General features: G+C 45.3%; 1 long non-coding RNA gene across 1 annotated transcript in view; it reads left to right on the top strand.

Moving 5' to 3' along the window:
* LOC137212425 (uncharacterized) overlaps positions 1 to 13,500 on the top strand; it is a 31,458-nt gene extending 17,958 nt beyond the window's left edge. Inside the window, exon 3 of the long non-coding RNA XR_010937510.1 lies at positions 13,336 to 13,500. This is a non-coding gene — a long non-coding RNA (uncharacterized lncRNA). The remainder of the gene's footprint in view (positions 1 to 13,335) is intronic.
* Positions 13,501 to 25,534: the final 12,034 nt, after the last annotated feature.

A 25,534-nucleotide genomic window follows, 5' to 3' on the forward strand; every position in this document is an offset into this window, starting at 1 on the left:
AATCCAACTCATTTCTAACACTATCTACCTGGAGATAGGATCAGATTCCACAGGTAGGGGGCTCAGTCCCACAAGACCAACCTCCACTTCAGATGCCAGTCGCAAGCCCAGGTTATTATTACCTGTGCTTCTGACCGACTGACTATAAATCAGAGTCTCTCACAACCCCCTTCTCGGGTTTGATTAATTTTCTAGAATGGCTCACAGGACTCAGGAAAACCCGTTTACTCACCAGATGACTGATTTATCATAAAAGGATATGAATCAATGGCTAGATGAAGAGATACATAGGGTGAGGTATGGGGAAAGGGTCTCTCCAAGCACTCCACTCTCATCGAACACGTTCACCAGCCCAGAAGCTCTCCAAACCCTCTCCTTTGGGGTTTTTATGGAGGCTTCATTACACGGGTGTGATTGATTCAATCATTGGCCACTGGCGATTCATTCAACCTCCAGCCCCTCTCCCTTCCACCGAGATGGGGGATGGTACCGAAAGTTCCAACCCTCTGATTTCATGGTTGGTTTTCCTGGCAACCAGCCCCCACTCTTGGGTGGGATCCAAAAGTCACCTTCCCCAAAGCATTTTCAGGAACTGAAGACAAGAGACCAAATAATCATCCCATTGCTCTTATAGCTCAGGAAATTCCAAAGATTTGGGGAGCTGTGAGCCAGGAACCGGAGGTGAAGACCAAATGTATGAGAAACATATACCTTGGTCATCTGAGTGACCGAGTACCCGTTTCTTATAAACCATGATATCACCATCTTGTGGAAAGACACTTCGAATCTGCGCAAATATCCTGTTAATCCTTCAACTTTCACCCGCTAACTTTAGCATCCATTGATAATCCTTGCGTGAATGAAATATTACTATAATGGTTGCCCAGTAGTGATATGCTAACACTTTTTCTTTTATATTCTTTCCCAGAGACGATTGGAATTTATTTACTTTTAAAGGTTTTAATTTATTTACTTTTTGAGCCACTTTATTGGTATGTGAAGGTAGAAGTTTAGAATGTGAAAGCAAGGACCCAGGCACGTGGTGATTGTCACCCTGAACACTATAAATAAGAATAACTTACCTATTAAGAAATTTCTTTTTGGGCCCAGAGCATGTGCCTGGCACTGCGCTGGGCCCTGGGGTCCAGTAGTAAATGAGACACATCCAAATCCTCAGGGAGCACACTATTTTTAATGTGGAGGACACAAGCATGGACATATATTTTCTGCAACACGGTAAGGGCCATTCCAGGGTGGTTTGGAACCAGGTGCCTTGCACGGCGGAGCTGGGTTCCTCTGTTGAGTGGAATGAGAACGCTTGATTTGCTCTATTATAAAACTACTTTGCATACACTGATTTTTATGTAGGATAACAAACTTTCTGGAAGGGAAAAACTTGAACCCTGTCTATCATTGTTATGTCTGAGGAACTTGGGAGGCCAGAAAGGGGCAAGCGTACAGGGGAGGACTACAGAAGCCTTAAGAAAGACCTCACTTTAAGGAAAGAAGAAATTGTCTGTGTGAAGCAGCTTCCCTGTCCCAAGACTCTCATAGTCCTAGCACCCTGCTCCTGGGGGTCTCATCCCTTCATGTCACGTGTGAAATACACTCACATCCCATATTACATCAATGTATGTGTATGCATATTAGTTTCATATGAGCTAGCTTTCATTGGTTCGTTGACGTATTATTATATTTTGTCAGCTTTTGATTTATTTCAGATAAGTCTTTACAGTTTAAAGCCAATACATTTTTTTTGAGGTCTCAAAAATCTTTTTGTAGATTCTCACAAAGGTCATAGGCCCCAGGAACTGCACCTGAAGTAACTGATGTATTTTTTTAAATTGCAAGAAGTTTTATCTGTCTCGGAGACAAATATCCCTGAATTAATCAAACTTCTTTAAAAAAAAATTTATAGAGATGTAATTTACATACCATAAAATTCACCCATGTAAAGTATACAATTCAATGGTCTTCAGTACCTTTACAGAATTGTGCAACCAACGCCGCTATCTAATTTTAGAACGTTTCATCCCAGCAAAAGGAAACCACGTACCCACTTAAAGTCACTCCCTACCCTTCCCCTAATCTCTGGCAACCACGAAACTACTTTTTGTCTCTATAGATGTGCCTTTTATGGACATTTTATGTAAATGGAGACATGTAATACGTGGTCTTTTATGACTGGATTCTTTCAACTCAGCCTAATGGTTTCGAGGTTCATCCACGTTGTAGCATGTATCAGTACTTCATTCTTTTTATTATTATTCGTATTGTACTGCGTGGATATAACACATTTTATTTATCCATTCACCAGTTGAGGGGCAAGGGGGTTGTTTCCACTTTTTGGCTACTGTGAGCAATGCTGCTATGAACATTTTGTGCAAGTCTTTGTGGGACATTTATTTTGTTTCTCTAAGAGAATTGTTGGGTCATGTGGGAACGTTTTGAGAAGCTGCCAGACTTTTCCACAGCGACGGCACCATTTTACATTCCAGCAGCGCTTTCCCTGTATCCTCACCAACACTTTTTATTGGCTTTTCTATTCTGGCCATCCTAGCAAGTATAAAGTGGTATCTCATTTTGGTTTTAATGTGCATTTCCCTAATGACTAATGATGTCGAACATCTTTTCATGTGCTTACTGGCCATGTGTATATCTCTTTTGAGAAATGTTTCTTCAGATCCTTGGCCCATTTTTAAAATGGAAGTATTTATTTTCTTCTTCTTGAGTAAGAGTTCTTTCTTTATATATTCTGGATACAAGTCCCTTATCAGTTATATAAATATGCTAGCTTTTCCAGTTCTGTGAGCTATCTTTTCACTTTCCTGATGATGTCATTTGAAGTGTAAAAGTTTTTAGTTTCGATAAAGTCCAATTTATGAATTCTTCCTTTCATTGTGCATTTGGTGTCATAGCTAAGAAATCATTGCCTAACCCTAGATTATAAAGATTTATTCCTAGGTTTTCTTCTAAGAGTTTTATAATTTTATTTTTTTAAGATTTATTTATCATTTACTTATTTATTTTTGGCTGTGTCGGGTCTTAGTTGTGGCAAGCAGGATCTTCATTGAGGCATGTGGGCTCTTCGTTGTGGTGCACGGGCTTCTCTCTAGTTGTGGTGGCGGGTTTTCTCTTCTCTAGTTGTGGCGTGCAGGCTCCAGAGCGTGTGAGCTCTGTAGTTTGCGGCATGGGGCCTCTAGTTGAGGCAGGTGAGCTCAGTAGTTGTGGTGCGTAGGCTCGGTTGCCCCGTGGCATACAAGATCTTAGTTCCCCGACCAGGGATCGAACCCACGTCCCCTGCATTGTAAGACAGACTCTTTACCCCCGGACCACCAGGGAAGTCCCTAAGAGTTTTATAACTTTAGCTCTCACATTTATGTTTCTTTTCCATTTTGAGTTGATTTTTGTGTATGGTATATGATATGCATTCAACTTAATTCTTTGACATGTGGATATTCAGTTGTCCCAGCACCGTTTGTTGAAAAGACTGTATTTCCCCCATTGACTTGTCTCGGCACCTGAAGTTTACGATGGTTCTGAAAGCTAGCTCCAGTGAGAGGGTCTGAGAATTAGGGAAGAGTGATTACTTCCAGCTATGATGTAACTACTCATACGCGGGCCTGTCCTGCAGACCTCTCAGATAGTAAGCTTGCTCCTTGCAAGAAGAGGAGCAGCCTTCTGCTGCCCAAGGTAGCAGAAAGGATTCCTGGTTTTTTAGAGCGCCAGGGATGATCCGGTTTTATTGGCATCGTGCATGGTGGGTCTCCCGTTCCACCAGCATCTAGTGGTGGTCGTAGCAGTGGAATCTAAGTATCGCCCATGGAGCAGCATGTGTACAGCTGTTAGGAGCTGGATCATTAGGTCCAAGTTCAGGTAGCCATAGTGGCGACCAGTGACCAGCACTAGTTTGTGAATATGTCTAGGTACCCTGGTGTTTCCTAAGTGATTTTGTAAAAGTAGGAGAGGCTGCTATAAAAGATTGGAAAGGTGAGACCTCAGAGCAACTAAGATTTGGGCATTCACTGAAATGAGGCTCTACCTGTATTCACAGACTGGTAAAGACTGAGTCACCAATATACATGTACGATGTACAGTGGGGTCCCGTGCACTCTTCCTGATGCTGCAGTTTTTCAGGATCCAGCAAGGGCCTGGGAAGGGGGGGAAAGCAGCTACGGACTCCAAGGCAGAATTTGGAGCTGGGACTTCAGGCCAAAGAGGTAGGTGGGCCAAAGCCAAAGCCAGGCGTGAAATGAGAGCTATATCAGGAGCCAAAGGCCAGGATCTAGGAAGGCAGGATACAAGGGAGACATTAAAACCGGGAGGGTGACAACCAGGAAAGAAACCAAGGGTGACACTGTGACCGGGAGCCTAGGTTCATTTGTAGTTGGATTCAGAGGCGCATTGGGTGATTTTCCAGGCTTTTAGAAATTCCAGGCATTCTCCGTGAAGCACCATTTCTGCGTCTCAGAGGCGGGTTCATGGCACAGCTGGGCCCAAAGTTGGTGCTTATAACATTGTGCTCCTGACACAAGGCACACATATATTGAACACCTACTGTGTGCCTCATGCATACTTGGAGGCCGAGGCTACTGTCATAGTGTAAGACACACTCTGTTCTCAGACAGCTGAGGAAACAGCTGGCTTAGAACATTTCCAGGGTTGACACAGGTCCTGGGGCAGTGAGGTTTCCACCCGGCTTAACTACAATGGCAATGACACATGTCCAGGTCAACACAGCTAATAAATGAAAGAGCCGGGGTTAGAGTGCAAGTGCCTTTACTCTCATGTGGAGCTTTTTCTTCGACACTGTGGAAGACGCAGAGGCGGTGGAAAGGAAGAATGAAAAAGACTGAAACATGGTTATTTCTGTAGGAAAGAATGATAGGGAAGAAGGAGGAGCAGGGGAGGGTCACTGGAGGGCAAAGGGGTCAAAGAGGACAAGTGGTGAGAATGCAGGGAGGGTGAGAGGAGGTGTTAGTCAGGTTCTCCAGAGAAACAGAACGAGTGAGATACAGATATGCAGAATACACAGATCTCCTGTTTCCTGTGTGTGTGTGTGTGTGTGTGTGTGTGTGTGTGTGTACAAAGAGAGATAGACAGACAGACAGACGGCAGAGAACCGGCTCACACAGCTGTGGATGATGAGAAGCCTCAAGGTCTGCAGAGCAGGCAGAGCCCCCCCCACCCCTGCAGGCATCAGCAGCCCCTCCTCATGGGTCCCCTGCAGGCATCAGCAGCCCCTCCTCATGGGTCGTTAGCACAAAGAACACCTACCAAGAGCGAGCACACACCAGGGAAGCCTGTCCAGTTACGGGCTCCACAAAGACAACTAGAGACACCGTATGGGCTGAAGGGGCCAGGGCGTGGTGGGAAGTGGCGGGGAGGAGAGCTCCCCGGATGCTGTGGGACTTCGCCCTCCGCTTTCCCCGGGGGAGTAGCCCAGAGGATTTGCCCTTTCTTTGGGGCAGCCGCTCTGGTTTTCCACGGGCCAGAGCAGGTCCTATTTCCATAGTCCTTACGCTGGCTCTCAACAGTTCGACCCGTCCCGCTCCGTAAATGTTCTTGCCTGCGTAGGTTTTCTTCTGGGATCTATCCGAGCTCATCCTCGCAGCCTCACCTTCTTGCCAATTCAGGGCTGCCAACCTGCCCCTTCAAATCCTGGTTTTAAACTTGATGTTTCAAGTCCAAACTTGTTTCCTTGTTTGCCCCTTCCCAGGACTCCACACCAGTTTCCACTTTACACTATGACCCAGAACCCAGGTCTGACCCACCCTTGCTTGGGACCCAATTTCACTTTTGTTCCATTGCCTCATAACTGCTGACCAAGCACGCTCTCCCTCAAGCCCAGCCCTGACGGAGCTCCTGGCCTGGGCTGGAATCCAAGGCCAGATTTGCCAGGGAGAGAAGGTTGGACAGATTCTCCCACTCTGCCTGTGTAGAAACCAGAGCCAACTTCCCTGACCTCATCTGTCTCAGAGTTGCCGCTGCTCTTCTCTCGGAGGTAAGGATGGGCTCTCTTACCGCCAATGTGTTACGTCCCTTTTTCACCTTTGAAGAAGAAATTAAGAGCGACCAGTGTCCAGCACCTGCACCCAAGAGGAGCAGGCCTGTTGGAGAAGCCTGAATCATCCATGTGGGCAGGTTCAACTACTCATCCTGCAAAGTTCCCTTTGTTTCTCTTAGGGAACTTCTTGGATTTATATCGAACCAACTATTTCTGATACCTGCTGGAGAATACATTACATCCAAGAAACATTCACGTCGTCACTCCTTCCACACATCTGCAAACCCTAGCCACAAACACCTTGTCATTTGCTACATGTAAGGTATACTAAATCGATTAGAATCCTGAATATAGTTCAATCTTTTTTCTTTTGAATTTAGAAACATTTAGAATGTTCTGTGTTGTAGTAGAAAGAGATTTCCTATTTATTTTTGCAAATCTCTCCCTTCTCTCTCTTCAGGCAGCCCTTGCCCATAAACCCCCTCCCCTTCCAAGACTCTTCCCCTACCCTCTCCCCCATCCATCACCCTTCTTTACAGAAAGGATCAAGCCTCAATTCCCCTCTTTCTCCTTCTCTGTGTCTTGCAAATTTCACAAGCGGCTGGTGTCAAAAGGCTGTTGATGCCCTTTCATCTCTACCAGATTACTGATGCTTCTGCAGAGCAGCCAGTGGGCTGCAGGGAGATGGGAGGAGTGAGCTCTGATTTCAAAGATGGGGGGATGTTCCATTTGGAACTGCCGCTGGTTTCTCTTAGCGTATTTAAAATCAAACATCGCTTGCCTTGACCAGGATTAATTTTCATCCAAAACCCTCTCCTGTCTGGAATACATAGGAAATTTGCATTCCTTCTATTAACACAGCTTTGACGGGTCCCATAAACTAATCCGTTAAGCCCTGTGCTCCGTGAACATGCACATTTTCCTTGCCCTCCGTTACATGACAAAGCATCCTACCTCAGCTGACAGGGCTGGCAGGCCCAAACTGCAAGCACGTTTCTCCCTGCCCCCAGGCCTGGTGCCTTGGGGATGGGGGCAGGGTAAAAGTTCAGTGCTCCCAGGCTTATTATAACTACAATTATTATTCATGCCCAGGCTGGGGGAGCCCGAGGAAGCAATGTTTGCAAATTCTTTAAAAACTGAATCAGCAAACGTCTGACCTAAATAGTAAATCTCTAATAAATAGAACTCCAATTACAAAACAACATCACTAACGACATCAAACCTATATTTTTTCAGCCTTGATTTTGTTACCTGCACTAGGCCAGACAACCAAGTTTACCGGACGGACTTTACTGCGTTGCTTCTAGAACATAGACCCACCATCAACACACTGACGTTCCCATGTCCGGGTCATCATTTTCAAAATCAGAATTCCCATCATGGAAGCCCATGATTGCCCTTTGAGGGCTCTTGTAAAATCAGACAAAGTACATTCCAACAGAGACGTTTAGATACAGGACCATTTTGACTAAAGGAAATCGTGCGACACTATATCTAAAAACCAACTTCTTAAGGCCATGAAAATTTTCCACTTGGGTATTTCTTGAGCTTATAACACTTAAGTCTATTTTTGTGTCAAGGGTCAATTAACCAGTGTCCAGTATTTAGAAGAGTATCAATAAACGTTTGATTGACATTTGAAAAAAAAAATCATTGATGGGAAATGATAATACAAAGGACAAGAAAAATTGTGATCCATCTGGCTTGGGTTTGTTTGGGCAGTTTTTTGGAGTCCAGTCCCAATTAGCAAAGAGCACAGAGGAAGAACTGTCCTTAGGGGTCACCTGCACTTCTGCCCTTTGCCTAGGGAAGATGCAGCCCAAGTCCAAGATGCACGTAACTGCTGGCCAGCCCAGGCTTTCCAGGTAAAAAGCCTGATACTCCGGCCATAATTACGAAATGCCTTACCCACACTTCCCATAGTCCTTTCCTGCATTAATCAGATTACCTTTTTTTTCAATTGAGGTACAGTACAATGTTATATAAGTTTCAGGTGTACAACATAGTGATTGACAATTTTAAGTGTTATATTTCATTTATAGTCATTCTATAGAATATTGGCTGTATTCCCTGTGCTGTACAACAGATCCTGGTGGCTTATTTATCTTATACACAGTAGTTTGTACCTCTGAGTCCCCTGGTCCTACCTTGCCCACTCCCCGCTTCCTTCTCCCCACTGGCAACCACTAGTTTGTTCTCTATATCTGTGAGTCCATTGCTTTTTTGTTATATTCACTAGTTTGTTGTATGTCTTAGATTCCACATACAAGTGAGATCATACAGTAGATCATACAGAAATAAGTCTTGCTCTGACTTATTTCACTCAGCACAATGCCCTCCAAGTCCATCCATGCTGTTGCAAGTGGCAAAATTTCATTCTTTTTTACGGCTGAGTAGTGTTCCGTAGTATATATGCGCCACGTCTGCATCCATTCATCTGTTGATGGACACCTACGTTGCTTCCATATCTTGGCTATTGTTTATCAGATTACCTTTTAATTAAAAGTCTGGTGAAGAAATTAAAATGTATCACAAAAAGTCCAACCCTTAACTCGCTGAGTTTATGGCTTAAGTTTTAAGGAATTTAGGATAATGGATTCTAAATTCATATCAAGTTTTCATCCAGCAAAACAGCTGGATCTCATTCTTGCTGTTGACTGAACCTTATCAAAAATTACCCAGGACCCAGGTCAACCTCGGACCCAGCTATAATAACATTTTCTAAGCTAAAGTAGTAGATCCTAACCTTCTCCTCACTTTCTTCCACACGTGTCACCAACAGCGTTCCCATGCTCCCACCGTGGATGGCCTGTGGCTTCTCCAACAGGCCAAGCTGTTCCCATGCCCCAGCCCTACAGTACCCTCCCCCCACCTTTCGTGCTGCAGAAACCCCTTCCATAGAAGGTGAAAATGCCAAGACTCACCTCTAGGACTTAGGGCTGGAGTATGGGCATGTGGCCTGATGCTGGCCCACTGTTTCTGTAGGAAAGCTTTTAGGCAAAAGTTTTCCCCTACTGTAGAGACTCACGGGAGGAGATTCCTTTCTTGGCTAGATGTGTGCGTATCTGCAACGTCTATAACTGCTCAGACATCTGTCTCTTGACCATGAAGAAGGGATGCTGCTGACAAGCTGAGAGTAGCCAGATGGAAAGGTGGAAAGCTGGAAAGCACCCTTGTTCTCAATGTCATGGTTGAACCGCTGCATCTACCCCAGGGGCCACCACGCTGCCTTTGAACCTCTGATCATGTGAGATAACAAATATCCTTATTGGTTAAGCTAGTGGTTCTCAGACTTCTGGTTTCAGGGCCCCTTTCAGCTCTTAAAAATTATTGAGGTGGGACTTCCCTGGTGGTCCAGTGGTAAAGAATCCATCTTCCAGTGCAGGGGACGCAGGTTCGATCCCTGGTCAGAGAACTAAGATCCCACGTGCCGCAGGGCAACTAAGCCCATGCGCCACAACTACTGCGCTCGTACACCTCAACGAGAGAGCCTGCGTGCCACAAACTACAGAGCCCACACGCCCTGGAGCCTGCGTGCCACAACTAGAGAAGAGAAAACCTGCATGCCACAACTAGAGAGAAGCCTGCGTGCCACAATGAAAGATCCCGCATGCGTCAACGAAGATCCCGTGTGCTGCAACTAAAGTCCCAACGCAGCCAAAAATAAATAAATAAATAGATCTTAAAAAAAAAAAACTTACTGAGAATCCCAAAGAGCTTCTATGTGTGCTTCTATGTGTGCTTCTATGTGTGCTACAACATGGATTTATGGAAAAAATAATTATATGTTCCAAAAGAAAAAATTAGTAGGAAGAGTGGTTGTTCTACCTTTTTGCAAATCTCTTTAAGTCTGAGTTAATGGGAGATGGCTGGTCTCTGATAATAATTGCTTCTGCACTTCATCTCTGTGATATCACACATCATATAGCCGCTGAAATACCTCCACTTTACACTTGTGAAATAATGAAGGTGGTCTTGGTCTTCTTATGAAAATGCTTTAACCTCACGGATGTCTTAAAAGGGTCTTGAGAATCCCCAGGGGATCCCCAGATCTCACTTTTGTTTTTGTTTTTTTTTTTTTTGTGGTACGCAGGCCTCTCACTGTTGTGGCCTCTCCCCTTGCAGAGCACAGGCTCCGGACGTGCAGGCTCAGCGGCCATGGCTCACGGGCCCAGCCGCTCTGCGGCATGTGGGATCTTCCCGGACCAGGGCACGAACTCACGTCCCCTGCATCGGCAGGCGGACTCTCAACCACTGCACCACCAGGGAAGCCCCCCAGATCTCACGTTGAGAAAGGATGGTCTAAGCCATTCTTTTTTTTTTTTTTTTTTTGGCTACGCCACGGGCTTACAGGATCTTAGTTCCCCGACCAGGGATCAAAAACCAGGACCCTGGCAGCGGAAGTGTAGAGTCTTAACCACTGGACCACCAGGGAATTCCCATAAGCCATTCTTTTTTGTTTAATTTTATTTATTTATATTTGACTGTGTTGGGTCTTCATTGCTGCACACGGGCTTTCTCTAGTTGCGGTGAGCAGGGGTTACTCTTCATTGCAGTGCACAGGCTTATTGTGGTGGCTTCTCTTGTCGTGGAGCACAGACTCTGGGCACATGGGCTTCAGTACCTGTGGCGCGCAGGATCAGTACTTGTATCTCGCGGGCTCTAGAGCACAGGCCCAGTAGTTATGGCGCACGGGCTTAGTTGCTCTGCAGCATGTGGGATCTTCCTGGACCAGGGCTCAAACCTGTGTCCCCTGCATTGGCAGGCGGATTCTTATCCACTGCGCCACCAGGGAAACCCCCATAAGCCATTCTTGATTGGATATTCTACTACCTGGAGCGAAAATCCTGTAATTGATACACCTCCTCAGGGCTGGTGCATCTATTCCTTCTAGGCTTTCCCCCTTCCTGGGACCTCCCCCCCATTCTCCTCCCTTAGATTCTTGCATGACTCTCTTTCATTTCTCTTAAGTCTCCATCAACAATTTCACATCCTGCGAGAAACCATCTTGGACCACTTGGTAACTGTTTCCCTACATAGCATTTGTTACTACCCTACACTTATTTTATTTTTATCAGTTAATTGTTTAAGCACATAAGCTTCACATGGGCGGGTGTTTTGTTCTACTCACCAGTACGGGCCTTCAATAAATATTTGTAAAATGAATAAATGAGTGAATGAATGTGAGCAATGATATAAGCATAACCTAGAATACACTCTAATTGATGTGAAAAATGAGTTATTTTCCAAAAAGTAGAAGAATGGTTGCTAGAAGCTGGGGAAGGGATAACGGGGAGATATTATTTAATGGGTATAGAGTTTCAGTTGGGAAAAATGAAAAAGTTCTGGAGATGGACAGGTGGTGATGGTGGTACAACAATGTGAACGTACTTCATGACACAGAACTATATACTTTAAAATGGCTAAAATGGTAAATCTTTTATCACAATTTAAAAAATAAGTTATTTGCAAACATTGGTACCAGGACTTCCCTGGTGGCGCAGTTAAGAATCCACCTGCCAATGCAGGGGACACGGGTTCGAGCCCTGGTCTGGGAAGATCCCACATGCCGTGGAGCAACTAAGCCCACGTGCCACAACTACTGAGCCTGCACGCTAGAGTCCGCGAGCCACAACTACTGAGCGCACGTGCCACAACTACTGAAGCCCACGCGCCTAGAGCCCATGCTCCACAACAAGAGAAGCCACCACAATGAGAAGCCCGCGCACTGCAACAAAGAGTAGCCCCCGCTCGCCACAACTAGAGAAGGCCCGCGCACAGCAATGAAGATCCAACACAGCCCAAAATAAACAGTAATAAACAAATAAATTTTTTTTAAAAAAAGAAACATATTACCTACAATATATATAGCTCACACCTGAGGAAGCAGCTATACATCTACTAAAACATTGATGATTTTCATCATCAACAAAGCTCTGGTTCAGTTGTTAGTTGGATTCATTTGCAAAACTTTTCATTCACAGCCACTTATTCTTCACAACTGAGTCAGCTGGGGAAGGATAGATCATCTATTTGCATGAAAGCAGGGAAAAAACTGTGCACTAAGCTGTTTTATACTATGACAAATAAAATCACAGGTTGGGACTACACACACACACACACACACACACACACGCACGTACACACACGCGCGCGCACACACACGCACACACACACGCGGAGTATCAGGAAACAGCCTCTCCATTTTGGCTGCAGAGGCATGGATTTTGGTTTCCTTGGCTTCTGAGCTGTTCTTGGAACCGGGCCATCAAGGGAAACTGAGCAAGTACACGGGTCCATCGAACTTGGGCTGGATCCATCAAGGACACAAAAGCAGAGGATCCAGCCCTCTTCCCAAGGGGAGCAGACAAAAGTATCGTTGATGCTGAAACCGTGGAAAGCTCGAGCAGCCCCCATGGGAGGGAACTTGGCATGGGCAGGCGAACAGCTCTGACTGACCTGGGGGAGAGCACAAAGCTGGGGTAAGATCCAGGCTTCTGCTCAGTCCGGACTGCTGACCCCTGTGCTTTGTCAGTGAGGGAAAGAGAGGCGGCCTCTCCCCGCAGGCTCTGCCTGGAACGTTTCCCTGGCGTCTGAGGAATTCTCTCAAGGGGGCGCCACCCGCGGAAGAAATGCTCGTGATATAATGTTAAATGGAAAAGTGAAGATAAAAGGATTTTATATGTGTGTGTGTGTGTGTGTGTATACATCATGTATGCTTTTAAAGTTTTTTAAAGCATGCATTGACAAGTAAGACCAGGAGCCTACAATATTATCAGTGATATTCTCTGGGTGGTCCAATAACAGGTAATTGACATTTTTTCTGTGGTTTAAGTCTTCCTACAACTAGCAGGGTTATTCACTAGCTATAAGCACGTTTTGAACTCCACGCGCAGAAGCCCCTCAGCATGGGGGAAAGTGCGGGCTGTGGAAGGCGGCTTAGGAGCTCTTGGAAATATTGGCAGTTGTAATGAGGTTGCTGCTGAGGGGAAGGGGGAAACGTCTGGGAGGCCAGAGGCAGCATACACCCGTGGCTTTGTTGCCCCATAGTTTCTCTCAGAGTTACTCTGGTTTCCCTGATTGCAGGCCTACTTAGCAAGAAACACGGTTGCAGACTTTTTTTCCCCAGAAATATGTAGCCCAAACTCCCAGCGCAGAATTCATGCCTCGCCTGAGCCCCCGGCCCTCACCCGCTCCCCTGGAATCCCAGGAAAACTTTGCAGCATCTCCACCTTCTAACACTTCTGAGTGGGACCCCAGCGGGCGGTGGCGGTGGGAGGGCAGGTTGTTTTCTGCTCCCACTTAAACCACCTTTCTTGCCTTTTCAGCCATGTTGGGACTGTGTTGCTCACACCAGCCACCACTGTGGAAAATGACACAGACAGTCTGTCCTTTGAAAGCATTTGGCGTGTTCCTTGGAAGGAAAAACTGAGCTCATCCCAAGAAACAGGAGAGAGTTGAGGATAGTACAGTCATCTCTGGATTCCAAGAAATCCATTTCTTGTTTTTTTTTCTATCATTTGACATCTTTTTGCAGCCCCTAACTTCCCAAAGAATGAATTTTCTTCCCATAAACACTATGGTGAAGCTATTTCACAGCCACCTCAGAATAGCAGAATCGTGGCCTCTTCATAACTTAGTTTCAAGTTGCTCCCTCAGAGCTCTCATCTTACAGCTGGGTGGGCTGGGGGAAGCCTTAGAATGTGGCCTTGAGAATGTTCCAGTTGCTTTGGAGGATGGTGTAATAGATAAGACTAGCGTGAGGAGATGCACGTAAGGCTGAGGCTGAGCGAGTGCTAGGAACTGGCCCCAGTCTTGGAGGAGCGAGTGGTGCGGAAGGCTAGGGCGTCCCCGCACCGCCACAGCTGCCCCGAACCTCCCCCAGCTGCAACTCACACGCCCTCCGCGCTGGGCTGCTTCCCACAGGCCTGCAAGCCCTGTACTTGCCCAGACGCAGGAAAGAGCCTGGAGTCAGCGACAGAGACATCGGTGGTTTAGTGGATGAGGGATCGTACACAAGGGCCCGGAGCAACACCCCGCCGTGGGTGCAGACGGCACGCAGGACAGGGCAGCAGCCTTCGCTTCTGAGGGGCAGGAAGGTTACCAGTCAGAGAGGGAATTGATGTCAGGGGGGCTCAGCGGTCACCAGAGAGACCAGCAGCGGAGCCCGCTTCCCACTGCCCCTTTGATAAGCTATCATGGTGGGGATAGTTCTGATCTAAAGATTAGCACAATCACTAGCTGGGCCACGGCAGGTATGTAGGCATTTACTGATCAGGCTCTACGATTAAGAGGGAAGGTCAGCCAAGTGAGTAGAGTGTAGGTGAGGCGGGGACTGGTCCAGCAGGGGATGTACAGAGACCAAGAGCACAGCCGTCTTGGGTGGCCTGACTGTACACACACACACACAGACACACACACACACACACAGACACACACACATCACAGCATCACACACACACATCACAGCATCACACACACACATCACAGCATCACACACATCACAGCATCTCACACACACACACACACACACACACATCCCAGCACCACAGCAGATGGGAAGAGGTGGCATCTTTAGACCATCATGCTGGAGACTGTCTCTTGCTATGACCTCTTGAGGTGTAGCTCCAGAGATGGGAATGAAGGAAAGAGGGCGGGAGGAGGGTTTTACATATCAAGGAGGGTCCTGGTTTTCCCACCCTCCTATCAAGTTAGGACCCTTTAACAACCTTCCTGGGTTTTCTAATGAGGCTTCTTGGCCTGAACTGGACCCCGCGTACCCTCCTCGTTCTCCATCCTTCCCGTGACACACAAAGGGCTTCATCCTAGGAAGGTGAGACCAAGAAGAGCATTGGATTCCCCACTTGAGGGACCAGGTGGCCACAGCAGGCGGTGTCTTCTTGTGTCACGTCATGGGTTTCTGCAGGGCAGGAGGACAGCCCCAGCTCTGCCCACCAACAGCAGGGCACTGACCACACGAAGTGGGGCACAATTCACACCACCCCTCTGTCCACCACCAGCACCTTCACAATCCTCCCTGGCCTTCCCACTGGCCACCAGAAGATGGTCCCCCCTGTCCTTACCGGAGTTCCCCACCCCCGCCTCCCCTCCTTGCCTCTGTCATCCCAGTTGGAGGATGTGAACACTGGTGGACTCTTAAGCTGTTCTTGACATTGAAGAGAACTGAGCCCCCTGAGTCACAGTCTACGATGGGCTGAATCGTGTCCCCCAGACTCATGCGATGGAGGCCTAACCTCCAGTACCTCAGAGCGTAACCTGTTTGGAGACAGGTCTTTAAAGGGGTGATTCGGTTAAAGTGAGGCCTGGTGTCCATAAAAGAAGAGGAAGGGGCTCCTGGGGCAGAGGCATGACCGTGCGAAGAGGAAGCACGAAGCCTCAGGGGACACCAGCCCTGCAGACACCTTTGCTCTTGGACTTCCAGCCTCCAGATCTGTGAGAAAATTAGTTTCTGTCCTTTAAGCCACCGGGTCTGGTATTTCGTTATTGCGCCCTGAGCAAACGAACTAATACACAGTCCCACAGCCCTCACTAAGCCCCGGGGCCTCTGGACTTCATCTTGGAGCAAACCTGCCCCCCAACACACACACACACACACACACACACACACACACACACACACACGCAGCTCCTTCCTCTTAGTCGGCAGGCAAGAGGTTGTCTGCGGAGGTGAGGGGCTGTTAAAAGCCCTGCGGAAGGAACACCCCTTCCTGTCCATGAGGTCCAGACAGGGAGGCAGGTCCTCTGATGCCCTGCTCGGCATGGGCGGGGCGGCAGCCACCTCAGCCCTGGTCCTGGGTCTCGCCTTACAGCTGGCCCCAACCTTGTGGGAAGGAGGCGGAGAAGACCACGCGTCTGTGTCCTTTCCTTCCTGGCCCTCCACGTGGCAAAGGGAAGTTCCCACGGGCGGCCGCTGCCCATCCTGCAGCCACGCTTCATGCGGGGGGAGCGGGGGAGGGCATGCCGCAGCTCACGGGATGGGCACCCAGGCCCTGGGCGACTCGGCCACTCGGCACCTGGGCCACTGGCCGCCGCGGAAAGGAGACACCAGCCGTTTCCTGCTGCTTTTCCTTTGGAGAGCAGCAGCAGGAATGGGGGGGGATTTCAGATCTTTCTTGCAGCAAAGGTGGTGGGAGAACCGGCTGGGACCAGCAAGCAGAGCTGGCCCTCTAGCGGCTTCTGAGGGCCGGCGGCTTTTCCACGAAGTCACGTATTAAGAGTTCCTTAAAGAAACAAATGAATAAAAGCTTAAAAAAAAATAAATATTGGAGGGAATACTTATTTCCCCCTTTTCTTCCTCTTTTCCTCTATACGTCTGAGGAATAGAAGAAGGAGACAGGAAAGGAGAGAAAGGAGCAAAATGGGAGGGGCGCAGGAGGGACCAAGGGGATTTTTAACCTGTTTAATAAACGTGAGGCAAGGTTAAATATTCCCCTAGGAGAACTATTAGTTTACTTGCTCTGTGACACTTCAAGTCTGGCCCCTTTTAGCAAACTAGCTAGAAATCCAGTTTGGTAACCGTCAAGTACTTTACTGGGATAGATAATTTTATTTAATTCTTATACAAACCCTAGACAGAGGTATTTTATTTTTATCATCATCATCATCTCCATACAGATGGGAAAACTGGAGTAGAGAGAAGTGAATTGACTTACTCAGGGGTGCAGAGCTATTGGATAGGGAAGTCTGAAGTTGGGATCCGCGTCCAGGCTTCAGGGATGGGACCACATATTAACCCCTCTGTTGAGCCAACCAGCACAGAGGCTAAAGTGTCTCAGGACACGCATGCCCTCTAGGTTCACCACACATTCCCTCCTTTTCGTCTCAGGTCCCTCCTCCAAGCTCCGACATTCTGCACACGCTCAGATACAGAGGGCAGGCACAGGATGATTTCTATTCCTCACAATCCAATAAGGTCTTTGTGACCCTAATTCTTCGGGCAAAAGCATAATAATTGTAAAAGTAATGAAAGGAAGGCCAGGGAGATTTTCCTCTTAATGGGCAGAAAAGACAGTTCTTTCCAAAGATTGCAAACCACCCTCTGATCTCCTTTGTTTCAAGTCATTTAAAACAGCCTGCCGCAGGGAAGTAGCCAGCCCAGAATGCTACCACACATCTTCATTAATTCCACAAATATGTATTTTGTAGCCAAAGAATGAGTTCCTATTGTATTCCAGGCACTATTCTAATGTCCAGGGATATAGTAGGGAAACAGGGCAAAGGTCAAGTAGTCTAGGAGAGGGAGAGAGTCTGTACTTAGACAAAGGAAGAAAGAAGGAAGAAACAAATAATGAGATAATTTCAGACAGTGATAAATGACGTGGCTAAAACAAAGCTGGGTAACGGGATACGGAGGATCTCAGGACCAGGACCACCTGAACCACAGATGTCAGGGAAGTCCTCTCGGAGGAATGATATCCGAGCAGAGACCCAAGTGATAAGAAAGAGCCCAAGGAGAGCCACAACCATGTCAAGATCTAGGGAAGAGTATTTCAGAAAAGAGACATTAGCGTGTGAAAGATGCTGACCGAAGAAAAGTCAACATGCTCGAGATATCCAAGGACAAATGAGTTGACAGACGGAAATATACAAGTAGATATTCAAGTAGAAATGAGTTGATGATTGGAGTCTGAGGTTCAAGAGAAAGAAAAGGTAGAAGACAGGGACTTGAAAGTCATCAGCCTAGAGATACATCTAAAACCATGGGGCTGGATGAGAGTATCTGCGGAGAGAGCACAGATGGAGAAGTTGAAGACGGCTGCGGGGAGACCCTCGGCCCTCCGTTAACAGCCAGCGGTCTGGCAATGCTGGCCCAGAAACAGTCCCTGAGGTAGGGTGTGATGGTAACTCCAGCATAGAAGCCTAGAGAAGCCTTCAATCAGGCAGCACTTAACTGAGCCAAATGCTGCTGAGAGACCAGGTAAGACAGCAACAGGGCACCTGTGATGGCTGGTGTGTGTGTCCTCCAAAGGGCCTCCTCAGAAGAATGCTTGAGATGAAGGACAGACATCAGGGCACAGAGGAGAGAAGAGGGGGAGAAGGCGGACAGTGAACAAGGTTATAGGATGCGTTTTTGTCAAAGTCTCTGCTACTTCCCGGACCCCTCATCCTCTTACACCTCTCTTATCCAGAAGAGGAGGGAGCAGGTCTGCATTTGCTGCATACCATCCTTTACAATCCCCAAAACTCAGTATTTAATTACAACGTTGATAACTAAGAAGATTTACAGATGGCTTAAAGTCAGTATAATCACGTGGGAAGTCCAATTGTCTTTGCCTGGATTCCCCGGAAAGCACATCTTCAGGCGAAAGCTTACGCGCTCCTACTGTGTTAGGGAGTGCAATTTCAGGCAGCAGAGGAGTGAGGGACCAGGGCAAGGAGGCCTGGAAGGAGCGAGAGGCACTACCAGGAGGAAGATGCGTCCTTAAACCTGCTGCCCCTTAGCTGCTCAGTCCTGGGGGACCATCCTCCAAGGAGTCATGTAACTGGCACCTTAGGACAGTCTCCCCGGGGAGCGGGCTGGGGGATGCAGGGAGGAGAAACAGCACCTGACTCCCTTCTCCAACTGGTCGAACGTTCGCCTCCTGGGATGTTGACCCCCCTCCCTTTCTGTAGCACAGACTCACGTGGGTGCCAAGCTGGGGTCCTGCTATGTCAACAGGGAAGCCCTAGGGCAGGAGGAGGGAAGCGGTGAAGCAGACCCAGGGCAGAACCTGGTGTGGCCACACCAGCTTGAAATCCGTCACGTCTACACAGAAATGATCACTGCCTTGGTGACTGGAAAAGTGACAGATGAGGCCAAGAAGTTTTCAAGTGGTGCATGAAAGGTACCTGGTGGGTCATCTGAATAATAATTTGAACTGTGACTTTAAAGAACATAAGAAGCGAAATGTCAGTGAGGTTTTATGTCTTTAAGAGAACAACCAAACCAAGATAGCTGTTCAAGGATGTTTACAGGAGCAGTGTCTGTAATAGGTAAAAAAAAAAAATTAAAATTAAGAACAAAAACTAGGGAAAATCATCCCCCAGAAATGGAGACTGGTTAATAAATGACGATATCTAATACAATGAAAGTCTATGGCTTCATTAAAAGAAGGATGATTGCGGCTGGTGGCAGGAGACAGGAAGAAAGGGGCACCAGGAAAGTTTTGAGGGTGACAAATATGTTCACTGTTTGCTGTTGGTGAGAGTGGCGGGGATGTATACGGATCTGAAAACGCATCAGCATGCACACTTCAAATATGGGAAGTTTACTGCGTGTCAGTAAAGCTGTAAAAATAATAAAAATTGAGGGTGCTACGGAGGAAATACAGAGATGTTGGTCAAAGGGTACAAACTTCCAGTTACGAGAGGAATAAGCTCTGGAGCTCTAATGTACAGCATGGTAACTACAGTAATAAGACACAGTGATGTGTCATATAATTGAAATGTCCTGAGAGCAGATGATAAAGGTTTTCACCACACACACACACACACACACACACACACACACACACACACGGTAACCATATGAGGTGATGGATATGTTAATCAGCGCCACTGTGGTCACATTTTCACAATGTACACACACATCCAACAGCATATGGTGTGGGCAGTACACTGAACCTCACTAAGCCTTAGCTTTCTCATCTCTAAATTGGGGGCTAATAATCATTAAAAATTCTACAAATAATAAATGCTGGAGAGGGTGTGGAGAAAAGGGAACACTCTTAGACTGTTGGTGGGAATGTAAATTGGTGCAGCCACTATGGAGAACAGTATGGAGGTTCCCTAAAAAACTAAAAATAGAGTTACTGTATGATCCTGCAATCCCACTCCTGGGCATATACCTGGAGGAAACCATAATTCGAAAAGATACATGCAGCCCTATGTTCATAGCAGCACTGTTCACAATAGCCAGGACGTGGAAACAACCTAAATGTCCATTGACAGATGAATGGATAAAGAAGATGTGGTACATACATATATATAATGGAATACTACTCAGCCATTAAGAAGAATGAAATAATGCCATTTGCAGCAACATGGATGGACCTAGAGATTATCATACTAAGTGAAGTAAGCCAGACAGAGAAAGACAAATACCATAAGCTGTCACTTATATGTGGGATCGAAAATATGACAAAATGAACTTACCTATGAAATAGAAACAGACTCACAGACAGAGAGAACAGACTTGTGGTTGCCAGAGGGGAGGGATGGAGTGGGAGTTTGGGATTAGCAGATGCAAACTATTATATAGAGAATGGATGAACAACAACGTCCTACTGCATAGCACAGGAAACTAATATCCTGTGATAAACCATAATGGAAAAGAATATGAAAAAGAATATATATGTAAAACTGAGTCACTTTGTTATACAGCAGAAATTAACATAACATTGTAAATCAACTTATACTTCAATAAAATTTTTTTAAAAAGTAGTAAGTGAACAAACAAAACAAAGATTAACACATAGGTATAGAGAACAGGTTGGTGGTTACCAGAGGGGAAAGGGGGCGGGGGGAAGGGCAAAATGGGTAAAGGGAGTCAACTCTATGGTGACAGATGGAGGGAGTCAACTCTATGGTGACAGATGGAGGGAGTCAACTCTATGGTGACAGATGGAAGCTCTACTTTTGGTGGTAAGCACACTGTAGTGTATACAGAAGTCAAATTAGAATGCTGTACACATGAAACTTGTATAATGTTATAAACCAATGTTACCTCAATTAAAAAAAATAAAAATAAAATTCTCTTCCTGACAAGCTTTTATCAGGAGATCCCTCTACTCTTGCATTTCTGTGGAACAACATGTAACGCCAAGAATTAACTCCAAAGGCTTTGAAAATGTTTTTGGATTCCTCCTACCACAAGAAGATTAGGCTCAACTAGGCACAGGTTAAGGTTCTGCTGAATCATTTGGCTTTTCCAATCCCAGTTCATGGCCCAGTTAGAACTGCTATTTACACAGTTACGTGATAATGTGGATTCAAAGGGAACAAAAGACATATACATTATTATTTCTCTGTATTAAATGTTTAGTGTGTATAAAATCATTAAAATTATATAACCATCAGGAATAATAAAATATTTTCAAAACTCTCAAAAAAATCATGTACACTTTAAATATATACAGTTTTATTTATTTATTTATTTTTGCTTACATTGGGTCTTCACTGCTGTGCCTGGGCTTTCTCTAGTTGCCGCGAGTGGGGGTTACTCTTCGTTGCGGTGCGCGGGTTCTAGGCACGTGGGCTCAGTAGTTGTGACTTGCGGGCTCTAGAGCACAGGCTCAGTAGTTGTGGCGCATGGGCTTAGTTGCTCTGCAGCATGTGGGATCTTCCCGGACCAGGGCTCGAACCCGCTCCCCCTGCATTGGCAGGCGGATTCTTAACCACTGCGCCACCGGGAAAGTGCCAAATATATATAGTTTTTATTTGTCAGTCACAGCTCATTAAAGCTGGGGAAAAATGGAAAAGATAATTAAAATAATTTTTAAATTAAAAATTAAAAATCCTGGAAACAACCATTCAATCACTGGGGGCTGGTTGATAAATGATGTTATTTAATACATTGAAAATCCATGCACCCATTAAAAAGAGGAGGGATAGATCTGTACAAGGAGATATGGAAACAGCCACAAGACATATTTAATGAACAAAGCAAAGTACCGAGCAGTGTGTCCGAATGGTCTCACTTGTGTACATTTTTGGACAGATTTTATATATGTAAGTATGTTACAATATTTGGGGCTGCAAAGTAACAGAAAACTAAGACTCGAAATGGCTTAAACAATAAAATTTTCTTATATCTCATAATTTATAAAACCAAAAGTGGAGTGGGTTTCAAGGTGTAATTATTCCAGGTGTAACCAACTCTCTCCTCCCCAGGGGAGTTATGCCAGTTTTCTCCCCATCCCCCGACAACATCTGGCTCGCTGAATAAACTGCTTATTCCTCAAATGAACCCAGAGGTAGAGGGGAGAGCATTCCCATAACTCCTCTTCTCAGCCCATACGACGTAGCCCTTTGGGAAAGGGAGATGGGCCATGAAACACAAAGGCTTCTTGGAATGAAAGAGAGAAAATATCTTGCTTGTTTGTTGTTGAGTCTTCCATGGCAGTGGGAACACAGCAGAAAAGTCTCGATGAATTATCTCCACATCAGTAACTGGCAGTGAGACTCCCAGAGTCCTGGCTCTCTGTACAGGTTCTCTCCTGGGTAGATCTATGCACAATCACCTCCTCTCGTTTCACTTAGCCCGAGTAGGACACCGATAGTTTTCTTGCCCAAAGTGATGGGAAATACTATAGGACATGAACTTTGAAAACAACCTTGTGACTCAGTGCTTCCAGGTGCATCTGAAAGAAGGAAATGGAAACAGCTCTCAGCAATTCTCCTAGTTTAATTCACTTTGAGTAGCAGAACTGGATGATTTTGATCCAAACCCCGGGATTCCAAGGAAACTGTTTTGACAGTCAGTTTACCATATATCGGAGAAGCAGGTAGTTCATAAACATACACGTCATGAGGATACCATATCAAAAGAAGTAGCATCTAATGCAACTCTACCAAGCTGTAGTGTAACTACTATGACCACTAAAGAGCTTGAAAACGCTTTTGACAGAAAGAGCACTTGAATGTAATATCGGCCAATGTTCTCCTCAACATAAAACCCTGCCATAAACGTTCACAAAGAGCATGGGAATTGAAAGACCAGGAAGGAAATGAGTGATAGTTATCTCATGGGAAGGAACAGAGCTTCCTTACAAAGGCGCAAGTGTTCTATAGGCGCTTGTTTCCCATCCAGCTTTTACCTCACAATTGAGTATACTTCGGATGACTTCACGTAGTGAGTAATTTGCCTGAATATCTCAGCAAACATTCCACAGTAATTGGAGTTTAGTAAACTTATTTCAACAGTATGGTATATCTCAAAAGTCAGAGAAGTAGATAAATGGTTAAACATTTGATTTCAAGACCTGAAAATAAAATGCTTCAGGGCCAACATGAAGTTGTTAAAGTTCAAAATAAGAAAAAGACTCTCTTCTCTCTTTGACCAGGGAGAGTACAAAGAGCTGTCTATCAAGAAAGACTTCACCAGTTCACATTTGTTACCTTGGTGAATTTTCTACCAAGTCTGACCTCTGGCCTTGCAGGCACAGAAACCCAGTGTTTCCAGTTCAAAGAGCAGATCCATCTTTCAGGGATGAATATACACTCTCTACCCATTGCAGTACTGGTGTGTAACACCAGAATGACCATTTGTTCATCACTAATGAGAATTTAACTGTCATCCACATGAGTACCCCTTCTTCTCCTGGGAGGCAGACATACACAATATCAGAAAAGACGTGTATGTACGTATGTATGTGTATTTCTCATTTGATTTCTTACTATAGTAAAATGTAATAACATAAAATGTACCATTTAAACCACTTTAAAAAATTTTGTTTTATTTATTTTTTTATACAGCAGGTCCTTATTAGTCATCCATTTTACACACATCAGTGTATACATGTCAATCCCAATCGCCTAATTCATCACGCCACCACCACCCCCCGCCGCTTTCCCCCCTTGGTGCCCATACGTTTGTTCTCTACATCTGAGTCTCAATTTCTGCCCTGCAAACCGGTTCATCTGTACCATTTTTCTAGGTTCCACATATATACGTTAATATACGATATTTGTTTTTCTCTTTCTGACTTACTTCACTTTGTATGACAGTCTCTAAACCACTTTTAAGTATAGAAAAAGTATTTAAAACTTGGAAATAGGTAAAAGAGATTGCTGGTTTTCTTTCAGTGCAGTGCTGATCTTGACACGTTCTGGGCTATTTTAAAATTCTGGGGCTTCCCTGGTGACACAGTGGTTAAGAATCTGCCTGCCAATGCAGGGGACACGGGTTCGAGCCCTGGTCTGGAAAGATCCCACATGCCGCGGAGCAACTAAGCCCGTACGCCACAACTACTGAGCCTGTGCTCTAGAGCCCGCGAGCCACAACTACTGAGCCCACGAGCCACAACTACTGAAGCCCAGGCACCTAGAGCCCGTGCTCCGCAACAAGAGAAGCCACCGCAATGAGAAGCCCGCGCACCACGATGAAGAGTAGCCCCCGCTCGCCGCAACCAGAGAAAAGCCCGCGCACAGCAACGAAGACCCAACGCAGCCAAAAATAAAATCGATAAAATAAATAAAATTTATTAAAAAATAAATAAATAAAATTCTGTAGGAGCAGAGATGGATACAGATTTCTGTCCACTAGTGATTCAAATAATTCCTGTCTGGCAAAATAGGTAACCTCAGGACGTTACAATGCATGGCCTTGTTGGACATTAACCAATTTTGTATCTGACTAGCAGTTTTATTCTTACATAAGGATCCCTTGGAACATCTTTTAACATCTTACTGGCTCCTTTATTAATTGTAAGTTGAATAAATTCCTTGATATGTGTATTTTATATTTACATGAGTTGTGATCTTATCTTAAAAAAAACCTAAGGTGAAATTTCCATAACATAAAATTAAGCAAACTAGTTACAGATGTTGAGAATTTAGCGTTGGTGGTATAGTGGTGAGCATAGCTACCTTCCAGATGTTGAGAATTTAGTTGTCAACTAGTTGTGAAAAGTGGGCTTCTAGAAGCTTACCTTCTTAGAGTCAGATTTTTGTCAGCCAGGGAGTCATTATGTATCTGCTTATCTGCTTTGGTCCAGAATATATTGCTACTTGAATCTAAATCTTAAAGGAAGAATTTATTTCCAAACTCTTACCATAATCCCTAAGTACTGACAGCAGAAGAAAATGACATTAGCTTCTCTTTCAAGATTTGCATTCAAAAAGTGAAGGGGATGTGGTCTTATATAGCGTTTTCATTAAGTGGGAACACTCTGAATAAAATACCTGCCCTGCGTTCTACACACCATGGAAATCGATGTGGACACACCAGGAAACCAGCTGTTTGGTATTCTGTAGCGAGGCATTACGCTGTGCGTTCAGCAGTGGCAGACATGATATGCATTTTAAGAAACGTTATTCTTTCCCAGCATTATCTTTGCTCTTTCTTGAAGATTAGTTAGTTCTTTTAAACTTATCTAATCCTTCAAATCCTCAAAAATTTTAAATGAATACAATCCTAAAGTCTTGATCAAGTAAAATTATTTTACATCATATTGCTTTAACCTTTTAACTTTCTGTACTTTCAAGTGGCATTTAAGCATTTTTTTTAAAAGGCATTATGGAACAAGAAAGTTTTCTTTCACAGTTCAAGGAAAATGTCCAAAGTTCAAATTAAGATGTGAAATTAATCAGGGCACTAAATTCAGAAATATTAGACTTAAAGACAAAGAGGATTTTTACTGCAGGTTTGGTACTCATCACGTATCAAATAACAAGGCTGTATGTATGGCAATACAGAAAAACTAAGGTGTCTCTGTGACACCGGCTTTATTCCTTGCAGATAAAGCTTCTCACGTCGAGAGCGTTATTTCTACATCCGAAAGTTTCGGAAAAGGTGGCCCAGATTAT

This window comes from Pseudorca crassidens, chromosome 19 (assembly GCF_039906515.1).
Source record: "Pseudorca crassidens isolate mPseCra1 chromosome 19, mPseCra1.hap1, whole genome shotgun sequence".
NCBI classification, from domain to species: domain Eukaryota; kingdom Metazoa; phylum Chordata; class Mammalia; order Artiodactyla; family Delphinidae; genus Pseudorca; species Pseudorca crassidens.